This window comes from Cygnus atratus, chromosome 5 (genome assembly GCF_013377495.2).
Source record: "Cygnus atratus isolate AKBS03 ecotype Queensland, Australia chromosome 5, CAtr_DNAZoo_HiC_assembly, whole genome shotgun sequence".
NCBI classification, from domain to species: Eukaryota; Metazoa; Chordata; class Aves; order Anseriformes; family Anatidae; genus Cygnus; species Cygnus atratus.
The window spans coordinates 27,880,468-27,905,848 of NC_066366.1; the positions used below are offsets into that span (position 1 = coordinate 27,880,468).

A 25,381-nucleotide genomic window follows, 5' to 3' on the forward strand; every position below is an offset into this window, starting at 1 on the left:
GTCGTGACAGTCCGTCATCTTCTCATTGACAGAGAAACACTCTCCTGACTGCAGCTAAATTTTGGGCCAGTATGAACATTTTCCTTTAAATAGCAAACTTCAGCCTTAAATAGTTACACTTTGCCCTTGCTGTTTGGCTCTCTTGCATACCAAAGACTTAGCTCTTAGCAACATGAAATCCCATCCTAATTAGCTTCTGTTTAACAATACCACTTTGTACCAGTCTCAGAATGCTGAGCTCCTTCTATTCTGGGGCTACAGAGGAAGGGAATATTTCATTTCAAGCCTAATGCAGTTCAAGACTCTTTCTGTGATTTAGTTTTTTTTGAAGTGTAAAGTAGTCCTTTATGTTAAACCTTACTCACTCTGTATGAGTAAAAATCACATTCAAGAAATAAAAGGCTATTAACCAAACATAGCCCAGTGTAAGGGCACAAATAAGTTCTGGAAAATTCTGCATTAGGCTGACATAAATGGTGCATGCTAGTCATAAAACTTGTGTGTAAATGGTCAGGTGGTATAACTCATTATAATTTGATACTCAGCTAGAGAGAAAAACGCTTAACTGCTGGGGAGGCAATAAGCTTTTATGAAATAGAGCAACTCTCACACATACAAGTAAGCAGTCTTTTGCATTTGAACCAATGCTTCCAACACCTCTCAAAAGCTCTGGTACCAAAAGTAGCTCTGTTTTAGACAACTGAGAAGTACGGTCTTGACATACCTGACCCTATATCTCAAACAGATAGTTTAATGTCTCACTGCAACATTAGCATATTTTCTGATAAAACTTCCACCATTAGTTATGGAGCTGCTTATTTCATTCGTTGATAACAAGGGTTTGTGAACATATAAACAAACATCAAAGGGAATTAATAAGAGACCTTATACTGAACCCTTAAGAACATTGTCATGAGAGTGTGATCATCTGAATATTTAGGAGTGGCTTTTTTAAAAATGCAGGCCTGGAGAATCATTTGCAGAAAGCCTCAAGAGCCGTGTACCTCCCTAGAATAAAAACAAACAAGGTGACGCAGGAAGATCTGTCCACCATAAATGCCAATGGTTAAAGATGATCAGTCACACATGCAGTTTTGTATTTGGTCCACTTTTTATGCTACTATAAATATTTTCCTCATCTTATAGGAAAATGTCTGGATTCCACTAAAGTCTCTTATCTGCAGCTATCTGAAGATACGTAGAGAGACAAGGCAGTGCTGGTTTTCTTTTCATCCTTTCAAGAAAACTATTTATAATCTGTTTCACTTACTATCCTTGGAACTTTGACCTAATTCCCATCCCACAAATCTGTTCTCCAGGACAACATTATTCATAATAATGAAAATAGTGAATTTCTGTACTTCGCGAAGTTGTGCAACCAACATGTTCGTATTCTTTGAAATAAGATTTTATATCTTCTAAAGTAAACAGGATTTCCATCTTGAAATGGGTTTGGTGCCTATTTTAAAGGAAAAACTCCGCAATCATATGACACATTCCTATCACTGTAAGTAACTGTAAAGCAACCTGAAAAAACCTTTGCTCAAAAAACTTCGCTGAGATAAACTTAAGATTGAAAGTTTGAGTTGATATTGGAGCCTCTGTAAATTGGCTTAGTCGTGGTCCTGAAATATAATATCCAGCAAAGCTTTATTTTTCACATCCTTCTGCCCATAAAGCCCTGGAGGCAGGGACTGCAATTTGTTGGGATAATTCCAGCATGCCTTGGTTTTTCAAACTCAATGGCATGCAAGGCGCAGGTAGGAAACATACATCAGTGGAACCCTTGACCTCCTGCTCTGTGGGGATGACAGACAGCTATGTAGTGCCACTAAATTTACCTCCGATGATAGAGCTAAAGAACCGTGTGCTTAGTTGGGTCTGGGGTCTGAATAAGGGCTAGCTGGTGGGGGTTCCTTCCAGATAAGATTGTTGGAAATTATCCAGTGTCACAGAGAAGGTTGTATTAGTTCCTTTAAGCATCTGTGCTTTTTTTCACATAATTACTGTTGGATATATGGATATCAGCATGGACAAATGTCTGTTTTGAGTCTGAGAAGATTTTTTTTTTCCTCTACCTCTGCCATCCAGCAGGTGGGAGGAGATCAACACAGTGAAATATAGGGTACTGAATGGATTGTTCCCTAGGGACATCTGATTTGCCTGTGCACATCTCCTCAGGGCATATCCAATTGCTCTAATTTTCATACAATTATCCACCAGCCTCAGGGAACATGACAGCACCATTTTTTACTCCCTTGGAAAGAAAAGAGTTGGGTATCACAGTGTTAATATTCATGAACCACAACAAAGGGCCCCTACTCTTGCCACACAAACTGTCCAGCAACGTTTACACCTAGAAATTGCCAGCTGGGGTTACAGGACTGCTGTTGGTAGGTGGAAGCAGCATAGATATTGACTCATCTATCTGCATCTTTTCACTTGTTTTCTCCATCTGTTTTAGATGTTTCTAAGGTTACTTCTGTAAGCATAACTTCTTGTGATGTCCAGAAGACATTGTTCTGCTATACCAAAAATGTCCTAAAAAATAGATTATTTGCACAAGTCTAGTGGAGTTGCTCTGCCGGAAAATGTTAACTTGACTGCTGAGTTGCCCACCTTGTAAAGAGCTTTAGTCATCTTTTATTATCCTGATCATGGGGCAAGGACACTGAGAATAAAGAGAAGGTAAAAAACTTGGGGAGAGAAAGGTGATGGACCTATTGTAGTGTAAGGGAGAGGTGAGAGACAATGTAGTCTGACCATGGAAGTAGGGTTTATGAATTCTGAGTTTATCTGTGTTTTATTTCTGCCACAGCGACGTTTGCAGATAAGTAATAGCCAAATGTTCACAGAATTATGAGCACATAAATGTTTTATAGTCAGTGCAGTATAGTTAGTAGTGGAGGTTCAAGTCTGGGATCACGCTGGAGAAATGGCTTATTTGGGGAAGATGTACTATATTATTTGTCCTCTGGTCATATTAGAGGATTGATAAGAATGTCAGCTGGTGGTTAAGACTGTACCTCAGAGGCTGGCTAATAGAGCACCCTTAATTGCTTGTATTTGGATAGATATCCTTAAGGAAAAAAACTACTGAAAATGTAGCTGACTCAAAAAGTATTTTATATGCTGATATCATCTTTGGCTGTGTTAAACTGTGGTAGAATATTTCTCTCTAATAGCGTGCCTAATGTTAGAACAAAATTTCCAATGGATTTGAATCAAAAAGCAACTATGACTTTTTTTGCTGAAGAAGCACAATTCAGTACTGGTACTTTTACTCTCAAATTCCCCTTCTATTAATGTGTATTTTTGCTTTGGAATGATATCAAAGAGCTAATTTAGTTCCTGTTTACAAAGACAATTATGGAAAAAGCTCTGAAAGAATTTGGTGGCATAGGTGTGATAGAAGTCAAGCTGTGAAAGAAGTGAGATTTACTTATGCATCAGAGACTAATTTGGACTTCTTTCTGACCCTCATTCAACCTGTTTAAAATCTGTCTCATGCAGTCAGCCAGGGTGTTATAAAATAGAAAGTACCTAGTTCAACCATCAGAGTGAGATTAGTTTGCCTGACTACCCAGAAGTGAGGCAGCTGTTCTGAACTACTCATCTGGCTCCATCTGTTGCCCATGGAGAAAGGGGAACTGGTTCCATCTGCCTAGGATGGAGTGAATCACCATCCAGAAGTGTCCATCTCTCATGATTGAGTACATGGGGAATTACAGGAGATAGAAAGCAGTAGACCACAGTATTCTTGTAGGCAGAGAGCAGCTAGTACAGAGTGAAGTTAGTGGGATGTAGGTATAAGCATAGCATATTATGAATCTGGGACAACCTTCCATGTTTGCAGCACCTCTAAGAGCTGAATCAGTCCATAAACGAAGTCACAAGTAATTGTGCAAATGACTTTCACAGCTGGGGAGATGAGAGGTACACCAGGATCATTGCTCAAGTTCCAGTTCACTTAATCTACTTTTGTGTTTATATTTCTGAGGTTGACTTCTCATTATCAGCATCAGTTACACTATTTGTAACTGAAATTTATGGAGGATTACTGGAATTGTTGGGTATCTGGAGCATCCTTTCTGGCCTCTATTAGAATAACAAGCCATAAAAATTAAGGTTTTAAAATTCACTGGGCTGATTATTTTTAGGCTGGGTATTGGCATTTGTAGTCAGCATAAAAATATTTGATAATTACAGATTACAATATGACAAAGTCTTATTTTAATACTACTTTTGGAAATGTCATGAACTAAACAATCTTCAGGGCTGTGCACTTAATCCCATTAAATTATTCACAAAAAGTTTCCTTAAAAACTTTCAAAAATGAAAACTTACTCTTTAGACAATGTGACCATTCCTATGGAGTCTGTGCTGGGTCGATGCTTATCGAAGGGAAGCTTTGCGATATTAGATATAGATGAATATTTGATGACGTAATTATTTATTCATTGTATCTGTAGAAGCAGAAAGTCTTTTTCATTTGACTCTTCTTAGTCATCAAGTGATTTGGGGCCATTTGGCTCCTACCCCACCTGACCTACTGACATTTGTTAGGATCATGTGTTTGTTGTGGGACTGCTATTGGGACAGTGACAAGACTCAAAAGGAAAAGAAGGAAAGAAAAAAGCCACTTTTTAAGAAAGTGAGGTAATCTCCTTGTTTATCGCTTTGAGTTCTTCATCATATTCATCATATGAATGTATATGGTAGCTGAAATAGGAGAAGTTAGATGGCTGCTTGTCCGTGCTTCTGGGTATTCTCTTCAGTTCTTTGTAATGAACTTCGGACAAATTTCTCTGTGCCTGAGGCAATCTGCTTTAATGGGAGAAATGTTCGCATGCAATGCATTCTGAAAGTAGCATAACAAAAATAATGTGACAGTGAAATAGTGGAGATGATACTCAACGAGCAATGCAAAAGGACCTTATTTCTAGCGGAACTGTTCTGTAACTCATCCTTGTGGACCAACTGAACCAAAGCCACAAAGATCGAAAACAGAGGAACACTTCAAGCAAATACACTGCTGCTAATGTTGGAAGTAGCAACACAAAACCAGAGATGTTTATTGCTAAGAACAAAATTAATTTAACCAGTGTTCTGAAACCTGCTGGAATACAGTAAAATTTCTTGGTTTATTTTGTCTCCAAGGAGAGACTATGAAAAAGAGGAGCATGAGAAAGAGACGGAGTAAGGAGGATATGCTCTATGTTAAAGACAATCATTGCTTATTTTGGAATTATTAATAACTGAGAACCACAGGCTCTTGAGTACATTATGGCTCAATGTACTAAATAATATCAAAGCAAAGTACCATTGGGGAAGAGGGATCTCTCAGAGGCCACTGGATCAAATTAGAGAACAGGATGAGGTACTTTATAAACACACCAAAGCTGAGGAAGAGAAGCTCAGATAGAAAAATATGAAAGATAAATGGAAGTTGTTTAAGAATGGTTACTAGATGGAAAAAAAGCCTCAATTTCATAAGCATGATAGAGAACAATGTTACTTAAAATTCCATCCTGAGCTGATGTGCAAAGTGAAGGCATAGCTAGAAAATAAAATGCCTACATAGCAAATGGTCAAATGGGAAATACATATTAATCGATATAAATTAGAAGTTATACAGTGTAAAGATAGACAAAAAAAGATAGACAAAAAAAAGACAACAGAGGAAAATCATTGTCTGGCAGGGCTTAAGATAGTAAAGTGAGTTAAGAGTATATTAAGTAGAGTATATTAAGAAACAAAAGTATTAAGGACTTAAGACTTAAGGACTGCTGTTGCTTGATGGAGATGATAAAATGATAATGCTGCAGAAAAGACAAATATTCAACAAATATTTCTGTTCTCCATTTGGAAAGAAGATGATGCACTTATATTACATGGACTGATGAAAAATTTTCCACTCCATTAGTGACCGGGGGAAATGTAAAGTATGTATTGGGAGTAAATATTTTAAAATCATCTGGTCTGCATAGCTTACACAGGAATACTACCAGAGCTTATTTAACTGATCTCTAGCCTGCTGAAACTGTTATTTAATATATCCTGCAATAGTGAGGAAATACCAGAATACTAGAGGAGTGTCTATTCTGTGTCAATATTAAAAAATGGCAAATTCAATAATCACAGTAGATGTGTGTCAGCAAGCCTAGCAGCAGTTAGGGGAAAAAAGTATTAACTGGTAGAGATTCTCTGACAAAGACTGAGAAAATCTAGGGATATATTTTCCAGCATCAGAATAATCTTGTTTAAAGGAAATGTCAAGAATAATTTAAGCATTCCTGCCCTAAGAAGGAAGATGATTAGAGGAGCTCTTAAAGCACCTTCTAGATGCATCTTCTGTGTTTCCATGGCTAAATAACACGGCTACCAACAGAGTACTCACTGGACAGGAATGAATGTATACAGAATGTATATACAGAATGTGAATTCTGCTTGATTTCTTAAATTAGTTTCTCATTGAATGCTTCTTCATGTCTAATATTTGGATGAAGGGCAGTGCTGGATCTTTATACCTGTAAGACTCCCATTCACTGAGAGAAACACAGGACAACAGGATCACTTAAGCGTGAAAGAAAAAAAATAGTCCAGCCAAGTCTGTGTGCTGGATGTAAAGCAAAACAGAGTAAAGCCATGTCAACAGTGCTTTGCAAAAGTCATGGAAATAATATTAGGATGAATTTTAGATTCAGTTCTGTTCAACATTTTCATCGTTGCCCTACAAGTGGATATAAACTCGCTGCTGATAAAATATGCAGATATTATAAAGTCTGGTGTAATGGTGGTGATGAGGGAAAAGCATTTATATAGAGCAGGCTGGGTCACTTGGTAGATCAGACACGTTTGACTAAAAAGCCTTTTAGTACAGCCAAATGCAAAGTTATGCATGTGGGAACCAGATAGGAGGTTAGGAGATGTGTAATCAGAAACTCTACCATGGAAAACAACACTCTGAAAAGGATCAGGGTTGTCAGAGTATGGAGCAATTTCACTCCAACAAGATACTGTGGCAAAAAGGGTGAAATCAATCCTCAAATGCATAAACAGGAGAATAGTGAGTAGAAGCACCAGGGTGCTTTACTTCCCTTTGTGGCGCTAGTGAGACTAATCATATGCAGGATATTTATTTTCAAAGGCTGTTGAAAAGCTCCTTCTGCGCCTTCCCCAGCTTTGTAATTATTCAAGATCGAAAGAAATTGCCTTATTGTAAAAGACTTACAGTGCTCAACCTGTCTGACTTACTGGAAAGGGGATGACTTGATTTATGGCTTGATTAATGAATTGGTACTGTTGGAGGAGTAAAACACTAGCAGGAAAGGCCTCTGAGCAGAGTAAATCTTAGCGAGGACTTAGTGCAGGAATTATAAAGCCAGACAAACTCAAGTGAAGAATGAGACAGAAAAATGATTAACCACCATAACAAGCTAATGTGGTGAATTCTTCATATCAAGACTAGATGTCTTCCTGATCGGCCTACAGCCAAATACAAGTTGTCAAGCATGAGTTATAGTGTTTAATAATGAAATATTGCCATGAAAATTAATGGTCTATGATATCAAAGAGGTCACTGTAAGTGATAGCAATCTCTGGGATCCATTATGCTGCAGGAGAGCAATATATTTATTATTATAATTATGCCAATAAGCTGTTGCTAAACATGCAACTTTCCCTGTGTTCTGTCCTTTAAGCGCTGCCATTTAGTGATAACCAGATGAATTAAGCTTGTCAAGGTAGCTAATGAAAGAAACCGGAGGATTTTAAGTCCCCAGCTGATTTTCTGTGTTCGGATATTCCAGTAGATGGCCATTACACATGTGAAATAGAAGTTGCTGGGTGACCTTCTTTCCCTTGTCCTTCTGTCTAGAAACTTCTTTCTTTGGCTGTGACATGCACCTATTGTAGGTAACCTGGCCTCACGCACACATTGCATTAACAACACCAGCTGAAGTATTTATGAAAGGCATGAACAGCAGTTGAGGTAGAGAAAAAGAAAAACAAAACAGTGTGCCACAGGGCATAACGTTTTCAACATAATTTAGATGCTTGAATAGGGGAACCTCATTTGCCAAAATGTTATTTGATATTCGTATCACCAAAATGAATAGGCATTAATTGATGCTAAATTGCTTTTGAGAATGCCTGTAGTAGTGACCTGCATATCTGAGTGCCTAAACACTTTTAAGATTCAAGCCCATGAAAACTTTCCTCCTCCAAAGTACTTTGGAGGCGTTCGTGGCTCTTGGGCAAAGCATGGGTGCTGCTGATAGTGTGCAGCCATTCCAAATAACAGTTTAAGAAAGAAACAAGAATCTCATCACTAATGCAACTTCAGAGGAAATTCAGGCAATGCAGAATGGAGAAGGGCAGTGTAGATAACTTGTATTTATAGTAGACAGCTTATCTGACAGATTTAGCTGCTGCTTTTGCTGCTTCAGCCCTGGTTGTGAACAGCTTTCGCTCATCTCAGATGTTTTTGTTACTCAGAAGTTCTTGGCCTGTGGAATGTTCTCGAGCAGCTCCTTGTGAATATTTGATACATAAAAGTAAAGAGTAATACTGTAATTCTTAGCTCAGAATTGCTTTTATGTATTCATTTGACTCATCTACTTTCCACATCATTTCAAATCTCAGAGGAACACTTTCTCAATTTCATTCATACTGTTTGATTGCTCACACCCTTCCTTACTGATCTCTTTTTATATTGCAACCCTTGTCTTTTCCATAATTTTCCCCCATCCCCTCCCCTCCTCTCCTCTCCCTGGTTTATTATCATTACTTGACTAATTTTTAGAATTGTATTCTAAGTGACTTGGAGCAGACACTTGTCATTTTACTGTTGTGCAGAACACTTTGCAAACATGTCATGTTGTATAAATAAAAACTACAGCTACAGAAATATTTAGTCTCTCAACCATTTTGCAGTATAATACATACCAGAGACATTATATGAAATAGAATTATTTATTATAATTATCCCATCTCTGGTACTGACATTCAAAAGCATTTTAGGTAAATCACGTGCTTTCTCTGTTCTCTGTCTCAGTTTCTTAGCTAGCTCAGAGTTACGAGATGTGTCAGTGAAGTGCTAGCATTTGGTTGTTCAGCACCCTAGAAACCTTTCAAATATAACACCTCCTTGCTTATCCTGCTTTCTACTGCCATATGAAAGCCTTCTCGTAAAGGAAGTGTGTTCCCTGTTTTACAGCTGGGGAAACAAACCCAGAGAGGTGAATTTGAGGGCACTGAGAAGGCCTGAAGCATGTCTGTGAACACAACCCAGGTCTCCAGGGTTCCAGTCACCTGCCATTTTTCCTGGGCAACACTTTCCTACAAAATAGGTTATTGGATCAAGTGGGACTGTGCACGTGCAGTTTTGTATAGTGACTTGTTCTTTGCAGAAACAACGCTTGCACGGTGTTAAACCTGGCAAAATAACAGAAAAGATATTTGCCTCCAAGCCCATCAGGATCTGTAATTTCCACATATATGGTATTTGCTTTTCTTCTGCACAACAATGAATCCAAAATAGAAACCATGAGGGATTCTTTGGATTATTATTAAAAACGCAAACAAACACAGGCTTACTTTGTCAGGCATCAGCCACACTTGTGGTGAGTTAGAACCAACCTGGTGTTGGTTCTAGAAGTCTCTGCTGCTCTGCTCTAAAGGACCTTGCTGGTATCTATCTAGTCCACGTGAAGGTAAAGATTCGGGAGGAGGCAGTGGAGGATACGAGCACTCTGCTGAACAATTTGTGAGTCCAAAGAGATGATCCATGAACAACACCCCAGAGGAAACTCAAAAGCTTTGATGGTCTCAATGAAAATGTCTTGCTGGAAGGTTCCTTCCCATGCATATCTTGAATGGAAACCCTGGCTTTCCTCAACAGGCTGCCCTACAGGAAGAGTGCTTTGCTGCGCGGCAGTTTCGTAGCATCTCCAAGGAGTAAAAGTTTCCTATCCATCATGCTTAGTTTCAGAGCCAAGCTCTCACTAAGCCACAAGGTATCACAGGTCAGGTATCTATTACAGAAAAATGTCTTGAAGAAAAGCAGATAGCTCAAAGCATCCAAACTTTATTATTACAACTTATATCTAGAGTAACAAATATGCTCTGGTATGGGAATGGTTTCAGCACTTTCAGAGAGAAAGACCAGAGTTTTCTAAAATAGCTCTGCGTTTCTTGGGGTTTGCTGCCCAGCCTTTAGCAACAGCCTTAGGAACAACAAAGCCATGCCACAAGCAAAAGAAAGAGATGAACCCGTTGGAGCAGGAAATCTTCCCCAGCTCAAAGGGATCATGTTTGAAAATTTCCTTCACAGCTTCTTCAATAAATTCACTGAAAGAGAGAAGGTAGTGAAAATCTGCGGCTTTTTTCCACTCTCCCCCAAAAGACAAAGCAATTTCCATGTTAATGCATGAAGACCTGTGCAGGCAACATAAAAATAAAATAGGTTTGTCTGCTTTGAGACCACATGTGATTTGTGGTATTCCTCAAAAGGCATTTCCTATTCCTGTTTGAAGAACATTTGACAATGCAGGGACTGGGGGACCTCTCAGGAAAAAAAAAATAGAGAGAAATGAGTTCCTTCTTTAATTTCCTTGCAAGCTTTAAGATTGCTCTTTGTTCCTCAGTTTCCTGACAGAGAAGCCTGTTTTGTATGTACATATGTGAGGGATTTATTAAATAAACACAGAGTATCTCCTCTCTTTTCTGTATACCCAGAGAGATGAAATGCTCAATTCCCAGTTGCAGGACCTTCGACAAGCAGAAGAAAAACAGCCATACCTCCCCAATTAGAAAAGCGACAACAACAAAAAAAAACAACCAAAACTGATTTCAGCTGCTTAGAGACATGCCAGGTTTTAAGCAACTGTGATGAAGTTTTCCAGGATGCGTGTCTCTTTCAATGCACTGGCTGACAGAAGTCAGACTGAACCAGGGCTGAGCAGAGAGCTGGGTGTGTTAGCAGGTGAGATTCCTCTTTTGTTTTTGCAGAACCCATCAGCATGTAGTGAGTGGGGCAGGAAATTAGGGTAAGGGTGATTTCATGAGGCAGGTGGTTAAACCCTGCTCTGGAGAGCTGGTTCCCATCCTCCATTAGTTCCTAAGCAATGTCAGACATATCACTGGACTAAGCTGGTGAGACAAATAGAAGTTCCAGATTTTCCAGGTGCTCCTTTTTCTAGACTGGGGCTGGATTCACAGAAGGGATGAGCATTCACAACTGGAATGTAAATGAAGGGAGCCATGTCAAACTAAATTATCTGTGGAAAAAGAGATGCTACAAGTCTCAAATTTATGATTCCTTTTGACATGTCTGGGCTTCAAATCCCAGACTGTAGAAGTGAGATCTTAGAGAATGGCTGTGCTTGCAGCAGTATTTGTGATGCACTCAGATACCAGTATAAAGACCACATTAAAGAGTTCCCAAAGAAGTAAGTCATTCTTTTTTTCTGTCTTGACAGTTTTACCATAAATAAAACACAAGCTACAGTGAGAGAATAAGCTGCCAGACCCAGGATGGAAGAGTGAGGAATCAGCATGAATATTTCTGCACTATACTTGTAGTGCACCCAGATGCAAGAGTGTAGTACCAAGCAAATATGATTATGCTGCTTTCCAAAATGTTTCCATACAGTAAGGTGCGATGCTACACCCAAATAAGTCTTTCCAGAACAAGACAGGGCAGTACAGAGACATCTAAGCTGGCTCTGGATGCACATACAGAGGAACTAGATCTGGTGCTGTATATCATGTGTGTTTTTCCAGATAAAGGCAAGGCACAAATGACAGGATTGTAAAACCATTCATATGATCAACTGCCTCTTCTGTGCCTGTTTACAAGTGGCTGCAGAGGGGCTAGGGCGCGCTTAGGTCATTGCAAACTTTTCATCTCAGAGCCAGCTTCTCGCATATGAACCTGGATGCTCTGCAGAGAACGATGCTCGCTCCCAGCACCAGGCCTCTGAGAGCTCAAGCATGCAGTGAACACATGACAAATGGGCAGTTCTGGAAATCCTCACACCTCCGTGTTCATCCTACTCCTTTTTTTTAATAAAGATTTTTTAAAATGAGATTTTATAATCTCAACTCCATTAGCTTTTTCTCTTCCATTCCTAGCTCAGGGTGAAAGAGAGAAGGCTGGATGAAGAAATAATAGCTTTTTTGCACCAGCAAACACAGGTGGGGGGAGCTGGGCAAGCCCTGAGGTGTACAGCACCATCAGCAGGTGCTCTCTCTGACATTTCTCCCTCCTGCCTGTCCCCTCAGCACAGAACAGCCTTCGTCTCCATCCCCCTCACCCCTGCCTCACTGCCTCCTCCTTCCTCCCTTCTCATTCTCGGAGCCCTCTCCTTCCTCCTCACCTCCTCCTCCTTCTCTGCTTGCTGTGACTAGAGAGGAGAATACAGATTTATGTATTCCCTACATGTGCTTCTCAGTTATTCCGGTCCATCTCTGGCTGTTGATTTCTCCTTCTCGTAGGTGAGTATCTCTTAGCTCTCTTCTTCCTTTCTCTTTGACCTTTCCTCTGCTCCTTGTAAGGCATTCTCTCCTCTAATGCTGTGAAATGATCTCTCTCATGCTCTCTCTCGACTATGTCTCTAGCCCAGTCCTCAGGACTTTCTAAAGGATGCTATTTCACAATAAATACACGAGCGCTGCATCTGACTGCTGTCCTCTGCATCTGTCTAACCAGAGACGGTATTTTTTTGAACATCAAAGATGTCTTAGCTATCCTAGCATATTTCTTTTCAGCTCTGTTGGAATATATATATGTGTGTATTTTTCTGAATCCAGCTTGAGTTAACCAGCACATGCAGTGCTGCCCTAGCTTGCACAGCTCGGTTGCTGAGGTAGTGCTAGCTGTGCGTTATTCTCCATTTCCCCTTTAAAATGCTCCATCTTTCTGACACTCCAGCTCTTGCAGTGAGATTGTGCGATCAGGTGACTCGGTGACAGGCTGGTTTGCTGCATTGTGGCATCCTTGGAGCAGCCACAGCGGTTTGCACGCAGTGTGTATGCTGAGGGGAGCGCCAGCCGGCACCCCGGGTTAGGCAGGGACGCACAAAGCTGCGGCGTTTCCCTCCCTGGTGTGTGTGGCACCTGCGGGCCCTGCAGCTCTGGGGCTGGAGGTGCCGTCCCTCAGCAGACAGCGGCCTTTCAGAGCGCCACTGTGGCCAGACATCTTGAGAGTCCTTCCCTGTAATTGCCTCGAGCCTGCACCGGGCTGCCATTGCCTCATCACTGTGACCATTTATTATTGATATCTGAGTTGCTGAGTCATTAAACAGAGGTCATAAAAACATCCTTATTCTGCTAAAAACATTAGCTCATCATTCCTGGTACTACAGAAGGCAGGAGAGACCCGGAAACCTGGTGACTGTCAGAAAGAGAGCGTGGACTGCCTGAGGGGCCTGGGCAGGCCCACGAGGCACCCACGGTCAGGTGGGAGAGGCAGGAGGTCGCCGAAATGCAGACCTGTGGGCTCTGGCCAGCTGCCACTTCTGGCGTTGTGTCACTTGAGGTTAGCCTTTCACTCCACAGTAGCTTGAGTTGTCTCTCTGTAAAGCAACAGACCCAGACATCTCCTTCACCTCTGCCTGCGGGGCGTTTTGGAGGCGTTAGTTAACCAGCTGCCGCCTGCTGCACAGCCCGCTTAGCTCCACTGTTCTGGGGGGCAGAGGTACCGGAGCTGGTTGTGTGCTCCTCAGCTCCAGCTCAGGATTTCTGAGCTTAGAGAAAGGTGTCTTCGTCTGTTATCATGCTGCATTAGAATTAATGTAGAATGAAAAAAGAATTTAATCTGTTTTACTATTTATGCCCTAAATTTACTTTCTTACTCCTCTTCCTTGGGCAATTTTCTGAAGCTGAAGAAGACCCTTCTGGGTGGAAAGACGCTTCTTGCAGGGATTATGTTTCCCTCTTTTACCAGCGAAGCCGCAGACCGATGTTTCCTCCGAGAGCCGCCTTTGATTTCCCGCACTGCAGGGCTGTCCCGTCAGCATCCAGACCCAGCCGCAGGCGGGCGAGGGCTGTGTCGCACACCCGCTCGGGTCTGGGCGTTACGGGTTGCTTTAGCAGGGTAAATAGGAGGCACCTTTACCGCAGGTACCGCCAGCACCGCGCACCGCCTCAGAGCAAGCGCTCCGGGCGGCGTCGCGAGGGCTCCCAGAGAAGGGTGCCGCCGGCACAAGGCTGCTCCCGGGGGGCCCGGGGGCCGGGAGGCAGCGCGGAGCAGCCGGGAAAGAGTTAAGGGAAGGTGGCGGGGCAGGCCGGCTGTCGGGAGCGAGCATGTGCAGATTGCGGCCGCATCGGGACTACGGGCGAGCGGGGCGGCCGCGCTTCGCCTCCCGCCGCCGGCCGCGGGGCGCCCATGGAGCCCGGTGAGGCGATGGGGCGGGAGGGGGGAGCGGAAAGGAGCCGCGGCACCTGCCCGGGGCCCGCCTCGCCGGCAGCGCTCCGGGGCCTCCCCGCGGCCCGGAGCCCGGGGATGCGCCGCCCGGGGCGGAAGGCGGGGGCTGGAGCCGTCGGTTTCGCTTTTCTGGCGGCGGGAACGAGACAAAGGCGGGCGGTGGCGGGCGGGGGGAGGCCGGGCCTGAGGGAGCCGCGACCCCCGGGGCGCCGCCGCCTCGCCTCAGGGGGCCCGCGCGGTGCCGGGGAGCAGCGAGGTGGTGGAGGCGGAGCTGCTTCTCCCTGACATCTGCCCCCTTTATTTATTTATTTTGATAAAACCGAGGTGGTTTTCAAACGTCTTTGTTGCAGCGATTTCAGTCAAAGTTTCACGCGGGGAAGGGAAAAATAAACGTGGGGCAGATGGGCGTTTTGGGAGCAGAGCCGGGAGGCTGGGGGCTGGCTGTCATCCTCTCAGTGAGTTTTCTGCAGTGCTGGGAGGTCAGAAACCCGGATATTATCAGCAGCTGAAAGCAAGGGATTCCTCCCCTTCTTTTTTAACCGAAATCGGTGTCAGGGTGTTTGCTCTTGTTCCATTTTTGGCGTGGAAAACGCATTCAGAATGGCTGAATTTCTGCAAGATGGGAAATCTGATTCCTTCTGTCCATCCTTTGCACCAGGATTTTGAAAGCTGTCCCTAGGTTTTTTAGTACCTGGGATGCGATGCGAAGTGGTTTGCCCTTCCCTCTCAGGGTGAGCTGGGTCCTTACGCTAGGACTTCCTAGAGAGCTTTTGGCACTGCTGGTCCAAAAGTGCCAGGGAAGCACAGACTTGTTAAGTCTCCTAATTACACAGCAGCAGCAGTAAAACTCTGCCAGGTGAAACGTTTCCTATTGTTCTCTGCCATCGTTTATTTGACAGGTTTGTCGTGTTTCCCTCTTAGTTCTAAGGTAAATGCAGTCCCTGGGGGAGCTGATTTTTTTTGCAGGCGAGGTGGGTGGCAGTTCGATGACTGCTGGAGCTGTGGGCGTTGGGGATTTGCAAGAGGACCACATTGCCCAAAGAGCCATGGCTTACAGGAATGCAAAAGCGTTAATATATGTACTGCAGCAGCTAGACACAGGGCTAGCCACCATTTGGTGGTAAATAGGAAGCTCAGAAAAAAAAAAAAACTGTAGAATTACTAGGAAACAGAAAGGGAAGGCTTATTGAAATGCAAGTGTTGACACCTGTAGCCACTTTTGGCCAATGCTGAGGAAAGCCCTGTAGGAAGTCTGTACTCACGGCACCGTGATGCCCACGGCACATCCTGGAGGCTCCTGAATCTCAGCACCTAGTCTCAGTGAGAAGGTACGGCCTCTTCTGTGCAGGGATGGCAGTAAATGCCTGTGTTCTGGGGAGGGGACAGCCCTATCTGGGGATAAATTGAGATTGTTCACTTGAAGTTGAATGTACGTATTTTTCCCCTGAGTGGCTTTGTGCATGCCTGCGAACTTCATAGTTCTTCACTGAACAGATGTTACCCTTTTTGTAGGGGGGAAGCTGAGGCACAGATGTTTGTTTTTCACTGGTAGACTTGAAATTGAAACACAAAGCGTTAACTCCCAAGTTGCAGCTTCAACTAGCAGCTGCCTAACTAAAGGACAGCAAAATTGTTACAAACAGGTTATTCGCTGCCTGTGAGACCCTTTGAGATCCTGCATGTTGAAGAAGGAAGCAGTATTAGCCTGTGGAAGGGAGATGGAGGGGCAAGCAGGTGCTGAGCTGATACTGCCTGTGCCTGCATAACGTCTTGCTGAGGTCTGGCAGTGTGGCTGCAGCCGTGGTCAGTGTTGCTGTTCCCACTCCGCAGCTGGGTGGCAGGGGAGGCTGGAGCAGCTTCCTCGGGAGAGTTCAAACCTTGGGATTCTCATAGCGAGATCCCGTGGCAGTCTGCGAGGAAGGTCAAGGGGGCTACAACGTGAGTTAAGGATAGCTTATTGACAGGTGGGTTGAGAGTAATGTAGATCTCTGCATGCGTGTGGAAATGATACCTGATAGTGGGAGCTCTGCAGTTGTGCTGACAATGTCATAATGTGATGTGGTGCGAATTTAACCTTGAAGCGAGATGCTGGTTCCTGACCTCACGTGTAACACAGGAAGAGATTTTTGGGTGAGGTGGAGTACTTTTGGAGGTGGTGGGCTTGGAGTCTTTAAAATGAGGTATCTGTTTACAATCTATACTTTAATTAAGCTCCTTAGAGAAGTCTTAAGGATTGCAGATGCAGGGATCCCTTTGGGCTTTTAATTTGTCTATGTCCTTATTCCTTCACATCAAGAGAGAATGAGTTGTTTTGCGGTGTCCTGAATGTACTTGCGTTACCTGTCCATTTGATTAAGGCAAGGACTGTACTCAGTTCTCGTGCTACAGGGCTGCAGGCAGTCACTGCATTGTATGCAGGAAGGATATTTTCTCTCAATGCGTAATTAGCCAGATGAATTTAGTTTTTGCCTTCCTCTGAAGCATCAGGAACGAGCCAGGTCGGGGCAGAACACGCAGAAGGAGGAAGTCTGGGGGCAGTGGGAAAGGAGGAGATTGCTCACCCTGCTGAGAACAGTGCACAAAGGTCTTTTTGCTGGCATTAGGTACTCTGTTGGCAAGTCCCGTTTGTATCCTCAGAATCATACTTACCGTGGAGTTTGGGGCCAGGCTTTTAGATTTCCTCTGCAGCACATCGTGGGTTGCAGTGGGTCATCCGTGTGAGACCCGTTGAAACAGTCCTTTGCCAGTTTTGGAGCTGCTGCAGGGGCTGTGGTGTGGTTTTTTGTGTTCTTTGTTCCTGGTATGTAAATCTAATCTCCTTAGACTAAAGGACCTCTGTCCTTATCCACATTACTGAGATCTGTTGCAAGGAAACTGCATGAAATTTAATAAATTGATATCCGGGAGGTCTGCCTAGGTTTTAGGCAGAGTCCTTCCCATCCTTAAACTTCGCAACCCGGAGTTTTTCCTCATGGAAGATGAAGGGAAAGCATTCTGAAAAGCTCCTACAAAAGTAAAGCCTGACATACCGGTACGGAGGAGACCTGTTTGCTGACACTGAAATCATAGAAGTGACAGGAAATTTTATTGTTGGCACTTGTGCCTTAGGATTCGTTGTTTCTGGATTGCCTTTAATAAATGTCATGCTTAAGGAAATGAAATCAAGTTGTTTTCTTTTAGTGTTTTTTCCAGTCTCAGGCTGCCTACTATTACATGGTAAGACAAGAGAGGTACCAACATGACTAATTAAAGGGCAGCAGTGTTTCGTTCCCATGGGCTAATTATTCTGTAGAAAATGGGTCAATTACTTAGATAAATTGTTTGCCAGCAGGAGGCAGGAAAAGCCTCTGCTCCCACCCCTCTCCTTCCTTTGGTGGAAGGCACTGCCCACGTCCATAGGCGGTTGCAATACCTTGGTAAGTTTTCAGATGCTGAAGGCAGGCACTGAAGGTGGGAAGTGACCCCTGCGCCAACAGCAATGTGGTCCCTCCTGGCCTGGGTGCTCCTGTGCTGCTGTGGGTGAAGCAACGTCCAACAGCGGTGTTCCTCTGCGGGATCTGGGGTGAGAAGTGAAGTTGACCAGCACGAATGGGAGGTCGCTTTTGAAACAAATCTGCCTGTTTCAAAAGGTGAGGTAGGGTATTTTTCCTTACTTCTTCTGTAAGAAGATTCATCGTCTAGGGAGCTAATGTTTTCCTACGTGAAAGGTAGTACCTGTTTGTGGCTATGATTGGTAGGGGGTTGTAAATGATCCCCTTTTACTTCTCAGATCTGCTTCCTGTATGTATTTTAATACCCTCTGGTGACTTGACTGCCTGCCTGTGTTGCTTGCTGTTAGCTCTGCAGGCTCTGAGCAGGCTGGGCAGGGGAGCGGAGGGCTGATTTCCTTGTACATCAGAAATAAATGCGGCTGGTTTTTCACGTTTCTGTGACGACACGTGAAGCAGGAGTATCCAGATGGTTTCTGAGCTCTTAGGTGAAGGTGCTTGTGCAGCCAACCAGAAAGAGTGCTGAAAGAAAGCCAGGCTGGGCAAAGGCTCTGGCTCCGCAGGAAGATTACCAACATCTGTGCCAATTGAGAACAAGGTGCTCTTTCTGGTCAGTCAGAGCGCTACATTCCTGGTTGTAAATGATACACCCAATAATGTCTGGTGCAAGCCAAAGCCTATGCCCTTCACAGGCCAGCTGAAACAAATGTAAATTCTATTTATTTGCAGGTGTATGCTGCTTTTTAATGCGTCTCTGTGTAGGCTAAATGAAAGCTGGACTGCTTTAGAAATGTGTTTGTAGGCATATCTGAATGAGAGCCTTTTGGTTACTAGTTCAGAGGTGTCTAGTTATTAGTGCGTGTAAAAGAGAGAAGCGTTTTATTGGCTTCATTTTGTTTTAGATCTTTATTAGCGCCAGCACACAAGGTTTGCCTCAACCTTGTTTCAACCCCCTCCACCCTCGCAGCCTTCCGTCAAAGCTGGATTAGATTACAGAGGGAATCTTCTCCACCGCAAACGTGTGCTGCCTTGCTTTCGTTGCATAAGATCCAAGCGCTAGCAGTCATTAGATAAGTGTTGATAGCATGAGCTGGTGGAGCTGTGGTTCGACTCCTTCCCGGCTGCCCCTTGCCTCTCAGGTGCTCGGGGTATTGACGGTAGCCTTTACGAAGGACTTCTGCGAGGCACCGTGCTGTGCTGGGGGCGTGATGAAGTATTTGTGAAGGCGGAGGCTCCCTCCTTAGCATGGATAGCTGCGTACTCCAAAGTGCCTGCAGGGCTCGGGGAGCCTGGCTTGGTTTGTTTTCAGCTGGAGTGCTCGCACAGAAAATGGCCAGACTCAGTCAGCTCCACCAGCCTAATCTTGGCTAAGAGATTCTGGCTGAATCGCGTCTATACAGAGCTCTAGGTAGGCTGGTTCCTCGCTGCGTGGGGCGGTGTGCCTGATGGGAGTGGTGTCTGGCAGCCTCCTCTTCGGCTAACCTCACCAAGGTAGGCATGCGTAACCTGCAGGATGTTCTTTGGCCAACGTGTTTCCCTCGGGTTTTGTATCGGTTGAGGCTGGTGGTGAGGATGTTTCCAGTAACTACTGGAAGAAGAAGAAGAATTTTTTTGTGCTTTCTGGTGTTTTCAACATGTGTATGTAGTTTCCCCTAGTGGCATGGTAGGTGCCGTGTGATTTGGTTTATTTTGATCCAGCAGTTCTTTCCAAGGTAGATCTCGAAAATAAGCCTTCAATTGGTAGTGGACTTGCACAAGAACCACAGGATGTAGGGCACAGTTCATAAAATTGCTTTAATGTCTACCAGGAAGAGAGGAGCTGCTGCGAAGGTAAGGTAATGATTCTTTAGCAATATAGATGTTGGCTGTCCTTGCTTGGGGTTTTCCATTGCCAGTTAATGCTTTACGTGGAGGTGAGATACTGGAGATAGATGGAGGTTTCTAAACCATCATCTTCAGTCACCTGAGCTGACAGGGGCTATATCCTATCAGCAGCGCCCCAGGCAGCTGAGCCGTCCACTTTCTGTGCAAAATGGAAAACAGAGGTGCATATATAAAGCTGACAATTTGTTATGTTATATTGGCATATAACTCGTGGATACTCAAAAGGTCGATCCTTAGGGTGCAAGTCAGCTCTTAGCTGATTATATCCTTTAGGAAACAATTCCTCGGTTTGATGTTTGCATCATGAGGTATTAGTGCTCACCATGAAGGCAGCTAAAGGCTCTGTTCTTTCATAGATTAGCTGGAGCGTAACTAGTTTTTCAAAGAGCAGGTCAATAAGTAGCACATATTCTTATCTAAAAACATAATGTATGTACATGTTCTGATTCACCTCTGATTTTCACGGTAGGAGCCCTAAGAGCTGCAATAATGCCTAGTAGTCCAATTCCAAGGTAGGGTATGCTACCATGGAGCGGGGGGGGAGGTTCGTTTTTTTTCTTTTTTCTTTTCCCAGCTACGTACCAGACGTACAAAGTGCCAGATTCTGATGAGAGAAATGTAGTTCTCATGGTATGAGATCGCTGTTTGGGAAACAAGGACTGGACAATGTCAGGACAATGATTAACATTTGCTGTGCTTTGGACCAGGGCTTAGCAACGTTTGGAGTACTAAAAGCTGGAAGTGCTAACACCAGCACTTCCGTGGCATCCTTCTGAGAATCTCTCTGTTCTTAATGAATTTTCAGTGCCTCTCTGTGAGGCTGGTATTATTAGTGTCATTTTGCAGACAAGTAGATAAAATAAAATGCTTGTATAAGCACATTCTGCAAGCCAGGAAAATTCCTGAGTAAAATTCAGGAATATTAGTGTTTTGACCAGTTCTTGAGCTACCACCTTGAACTTTCTCTTTCGCCAGAAAAGAGGCTAGGGGCATTACTTGCGGTAGCTTTTTTCTTGTTAGGTTAGGAACCCTGAAAGTGAGACATTATGCAACATATCTAAGTATGCATGTGATACTTGAAAAAATGGTAATCAGATAAGTTGCTAGGCGACAGTACCCTGCCTTCAATTACCAAAAAGCCAGTGACTTTGCTTTCATGATGTAATGTGTTCTGTACTTCTTCATAAAGCAAGTGTAGGTGGAGTTTTGTGAGAGTTGCTCCTTTTAACTCTCCTCCTGCTCAACTGCCATCCTGCAAGGTCAGGTTTAACCCCAGTTTTAGAAGAAAAAACTTCACAGAACCTGAAATCAACAGGAAAAAATGTTTGCTGAGCTCTTCAAGGTAATGAAGTTTATCTAAGTGTATATAAGTAAATAACCTTCTGTCCCACGGGATTTCACCAGCTTGTGGGAAGTAGACCATAGCTCATCCCTGGGAACATGATAATAAGGAAAAGGGTGAGAGATTCATGCTAAGAGGTACGTGGCAGGGATATGTGGCAAGCTGTGAGGAAACCTTAAACACAGAGACCTGTTTGCCCCAAAGTACTGAGAGCTGTGGCAATGCATGAGAACCCATGTGTAAAGCCAGCTGGTTCGTTTTCACTGCTGTAGCAGGGAAGGAACGGAGGGAACATCAGCAGTGAGGTATACGTGGGGAAACAGTCAGTGAGACTCTAATAGTACGAGACAGAGCTACCGGCACAGGGGAGTGTGTGTGTGTGTGTATGAAACCTGACTTTTTTTTTCTTTTTCTTTTTTTTTTTTTTTTTAAAGACAGATTGCAGGATAACAACAACAGGAAATAAAGGCTCTTGGCAGTTATTCCAGACCCGTTTCTGCTTTTTGGTGATAAATGGCCACAGAAGCATTTGCAGATATTGGAGGTGCGTGTGGGTGCCAGCACCTGCCTGTGCCTCTTCAGCTCTTGGGTGGTGGCAGGGCTTTTAAGAGGAAAATAGGAAACTGGGGGTCTGATGTGCTCCTCGAGGCTTTGCCAGAAGCCTTTAGTAGAAACAGTGGACTGCTGTAGAGGTATTTGCGAAAGTATTCCCCTAATCTTCCAGATACTTTGTTTTTCTCAGGAAATCCTCCTTTAGAGAGTTGGTTTTGGAACCTTGTTGTTGCTGCTCCTCTTCCAGAAGAGGAATTTCCTCTTGGGGAGGTGGGGATGGTGCAGTGGTGGCATGCCTGAGTTATGGCTGCAGTTTTTATTTCTTTTCTGTGGTTTTTATTTCTTCCCTCCTCTTGGGAAGGAGGCTCAGCCACACCTCCCGTGTTTGGGGTGCTGAAATATTCAGATCCCAGCTGGTCTGTGTGTGGGTTCAAAAGCCCTGATCGAAAGGCGTTGGGGAAGGAAGGGCGTGTTGGGAGTCCAGTTGGCAGTGACACCTGTATCATGCTCCGTGTAAGCTGTGCCAGAGCGGGGTGAGTTTCTGAGAAGACAGATGCTTGCTTTCTGTTTCCAAACCTGGCACTTTCTCCCCAGGAGAAGCCTAGATAAATTGAGCCACGATGCTGCTCAGTGGCTTCTCTGTTGGTGGAAATGTTCATTTTCATCACCAGGTAGTTGCGTGGACCTGAGCTTTCTTCTTTGGAGCACTTTGGAAATCAGGAAAAAGCATAAGTAGATAGTTGAAGGAACATGCAAGTAACCATTTCGCAGTCAGGAATTTCATCTCCATCATTCTCATTTGATGAGTGCTATTGCCTAGCTGTACTAAAGTGCAGGAACTGACAAGGAAGCCTGAGTCTGTGGATTTTAGATTTTGAAATCAAGCCTTTACCTTCAGCTCCACCTCTCTGCTCATGTGTTACGATGTAGTATTTGCTAATGAAGAGTTTCCTCAATGTTTATTTTCTTTCAAGTGTAGATATGCGAGAAACTAAAACTATGGTTTCTCAAGCGTTTTGAGCTCCTGGAAATGGAAGGCTTCCTTCTGTTTGTTTTTCTTCTCAAAAGAAGGAATTTCTTCCTGCTGGGTGGTGGCCCATGAGCCAAACCTGGGAAGTGATACGGCTGAGTACTACCAGCTTTTTGGGGGGTAGCGGTCAAATGGATGGCACGTTCCTTGGTCCGGGTCACTGTGGCACCGCGTGGGTGCCAGTGAAGGGGCTGAATTGTGCAGCAAGGTGCAGAGCAGGACGGCGTTATCCCAAAGTTAGGTTGGTTGAAGCCTCTGGGGAACAGCAGCCTTATGTAGGTGGGTTCTGGTGAGGCATCCGCAACGTCCTCCTGCGAGAGGGCCTGCTCGGCCCCGCTCTGTCCCTCTTCTTCCACGCCAAGCCTTTGAGACAGGAGGGAGCCCTCGAACTGTGATACCTTGAACTCAGCTGGCAATAAATATACCCCTTTGAAAATGTTGCTTTTGCTTTTTCCAGAGTGTGTTCAGCCTTGTGGCAGACAGTGGGGTGTATCCGTGACAGTTTATCGTCTGCGATAGGAGATGGGATCTGTTTCTTATCTGAACAAAGAAGCAAACCAGGTGACCCCGAGGCACAGCCCGTGGGTTAGATGCAATAGCGCGCTTTCTAATGCTCAGGTGTGTGCATTGAAGGAGTCGGGAGTGCGGTGTGGTTGTGCGTCTGGTAGCGTGTTGTTCTTCACTCTTTTAAAATCAATTTGCAGACAAATAGATCTGACTATGTAAAAAGAGCTCCCAGTATTCTATAAAAAGCGTTTCTTGGAAATACTCCTTGAAATGTTGTTTACATGTGTCTGATGAATAGTTCAGCAGAAACCTATACCCAACTGTGACAAAACACATACAATGAAAGTAGCATACGTGCAAATCATTTATGGGAACATTTAGTTTCGAGCAATTTAAACCAGGGCTGGTTAACAACAAAGTTCTTTTCCAATTTGATGTACAAATACCTGGCTGTTAAAATAGCAACTATTGCTCATGGTGAGAGAGGCTCCAAACTAGATGCAAGAATCAGCGCGTATGCAGAAAGCACTAAATGTGTCTCTATAATACCCATGTTACATTGATTTAATTAGTGGTTTTATGCTATTCATCACTCCGTTAATCTTGGTGGGAAGGTTTTGTTGGGGGAGGATTAGTTATTCAATCTGCGTTTTTAATTGGAATGTTTTTGTAGTTCAGTGTTATCTAAATAAAAACAGTGGTTTTTTTATTTTTTTAAGAGAAAATGTTTTGTTTCTCTTGAATTGCTGTTGGATTTAGGTGCTCAAACACTCTGAGATTCGTCAGGATAATGTGAAGATCCCATTTGTTACACAGTCTGGCACGTAAATGTTCCTGCTCTGTAACGTCTTCACATGCAATTAATCCAGAAAACGTCTATGTATAGACAAGCCCTCCGAGTGTAAGATCTGTGAGGCTGAAGCTAGTACGATGCTGGATATTTTTGTGTTGGAACTGGCACCTCAAGGTGTGACTTATGTGAAAACCAGGAGCGTGGCATCCTAAATGTCAGTGCTTGAAGAGATGGAGACGCTCGCGGGCTCTGCTCGCTGCCTGAGCCTGATGCAGAGGCAAAAGGCGGTCTCCTCGCCAGAGCAGGGGAGAAGCAGCAGCGCACGTGTCCCCCAAAACGGCTGGGGTGCGGGGCAGTGGCGGGGACCTGCCTATGTGAAGGCATGGAGTGGGGGGGAGAGACGAAGAAATAAGAGATGCTGGGAGAAGCGAGGAGGTGGGGGAGATGGGGAGGCAATGTTAGGAGAAGGAGAATTGAGATGAAAAGGAGTCAGCAGCTTACTTAAAAAAAAAAAAAAAAAATGGTTGATTGTCGAAGAAAAATATATAGAGAGAACGTGTTCTGGTAGACCCTTCAAGGGTTAACCGAGACCTTCGCTGAGATGGTAGCAGTGAGGAACCTGTTGTCACTGGCTCCAGTGAAGTTGCCCCGGTGTTTGCTGTGGCTGGGATCCAGAAGGACAGTGAAGAGCGGAAAGACCCAGCCCGGGCAGAGGAGAGGCAGCTGCCAGGAGCCAGCCCGGGCGAGGGGCAGGTACAGGCACCCACCTGGGGCTCTGCAGGGGTCAGGCCTCCCGCACCCCGTGTACTGGAGCTAAGCTCTTCACACACCTAGCTCTTTCAGTGCCTAAAGCCTCTTAGACTGCGCTCTGTTAAAATAAAACTGTACTGCTTTGCTCTAGGAAGGCTGTCTGGTCGGCGTATTAGCTGTTGGTCACACGCAGCGGGCTCGGAAGCGGCAGGCGTCTGAAGCGGCCTGGACCTGCTGGAGACAACCTGGCCGCTCTGCGGATGCTGTGAGCCAGGAGCAAAGCGGGACCCAGAAGTGGGAGAGCTCCAGGATTCCTCCCCAGAAGAGGTAAGAGCTGGGGACTGAAAGCGTCGGGAGTGGGCTCTAGAGCAGAAAATCAGAGCAGTTCTCCGAGCACAGAGGTGAGTGGTTTGTAAATGTGACCTTTGAAATTCAAATGTGTAGAGTGGATGAGTGATGGTCAAGAGGTGAAGTTATTTCCACTGGTTCAATCTCTGAATTGCTTCCCAGAGGTGTAAATAAGGTCGCTGTCTGCACACGTTGCCCTTGATTTCATTCTGCTTTGTGTCACGTTGTTCTGATCGCTCGTAATTTGTATTGCCAA

At 44.3% G+C, this 25,381-nt stretch overlaps 1 protein-coding gene across 1 annotated transcript in view; it reads left to right on the plus strand.

Annotated features, from left to right (window-relative positions):
• The first annotated feature begins 14,310 nt into the window (after nt 1–14,310).
• The window catches only part of TMEM229B (transmembrane protein 229B), a 34,333-nt gene continuing 23,262 nt past the window's right edge, over nt 14,311–25,381 (plus strand). Inside the window, exons 1-2 of the mRNA XM_035540077.2 lie at nt 14,311–14,402; nt 24,929–25,104. The gene's annotated coding sequence lies outside the window, so the exon portion shown is untranslated. The remainder of the gene's footprint in view (nt 14,403–24,928; nt 25,105–25,381) is intronic.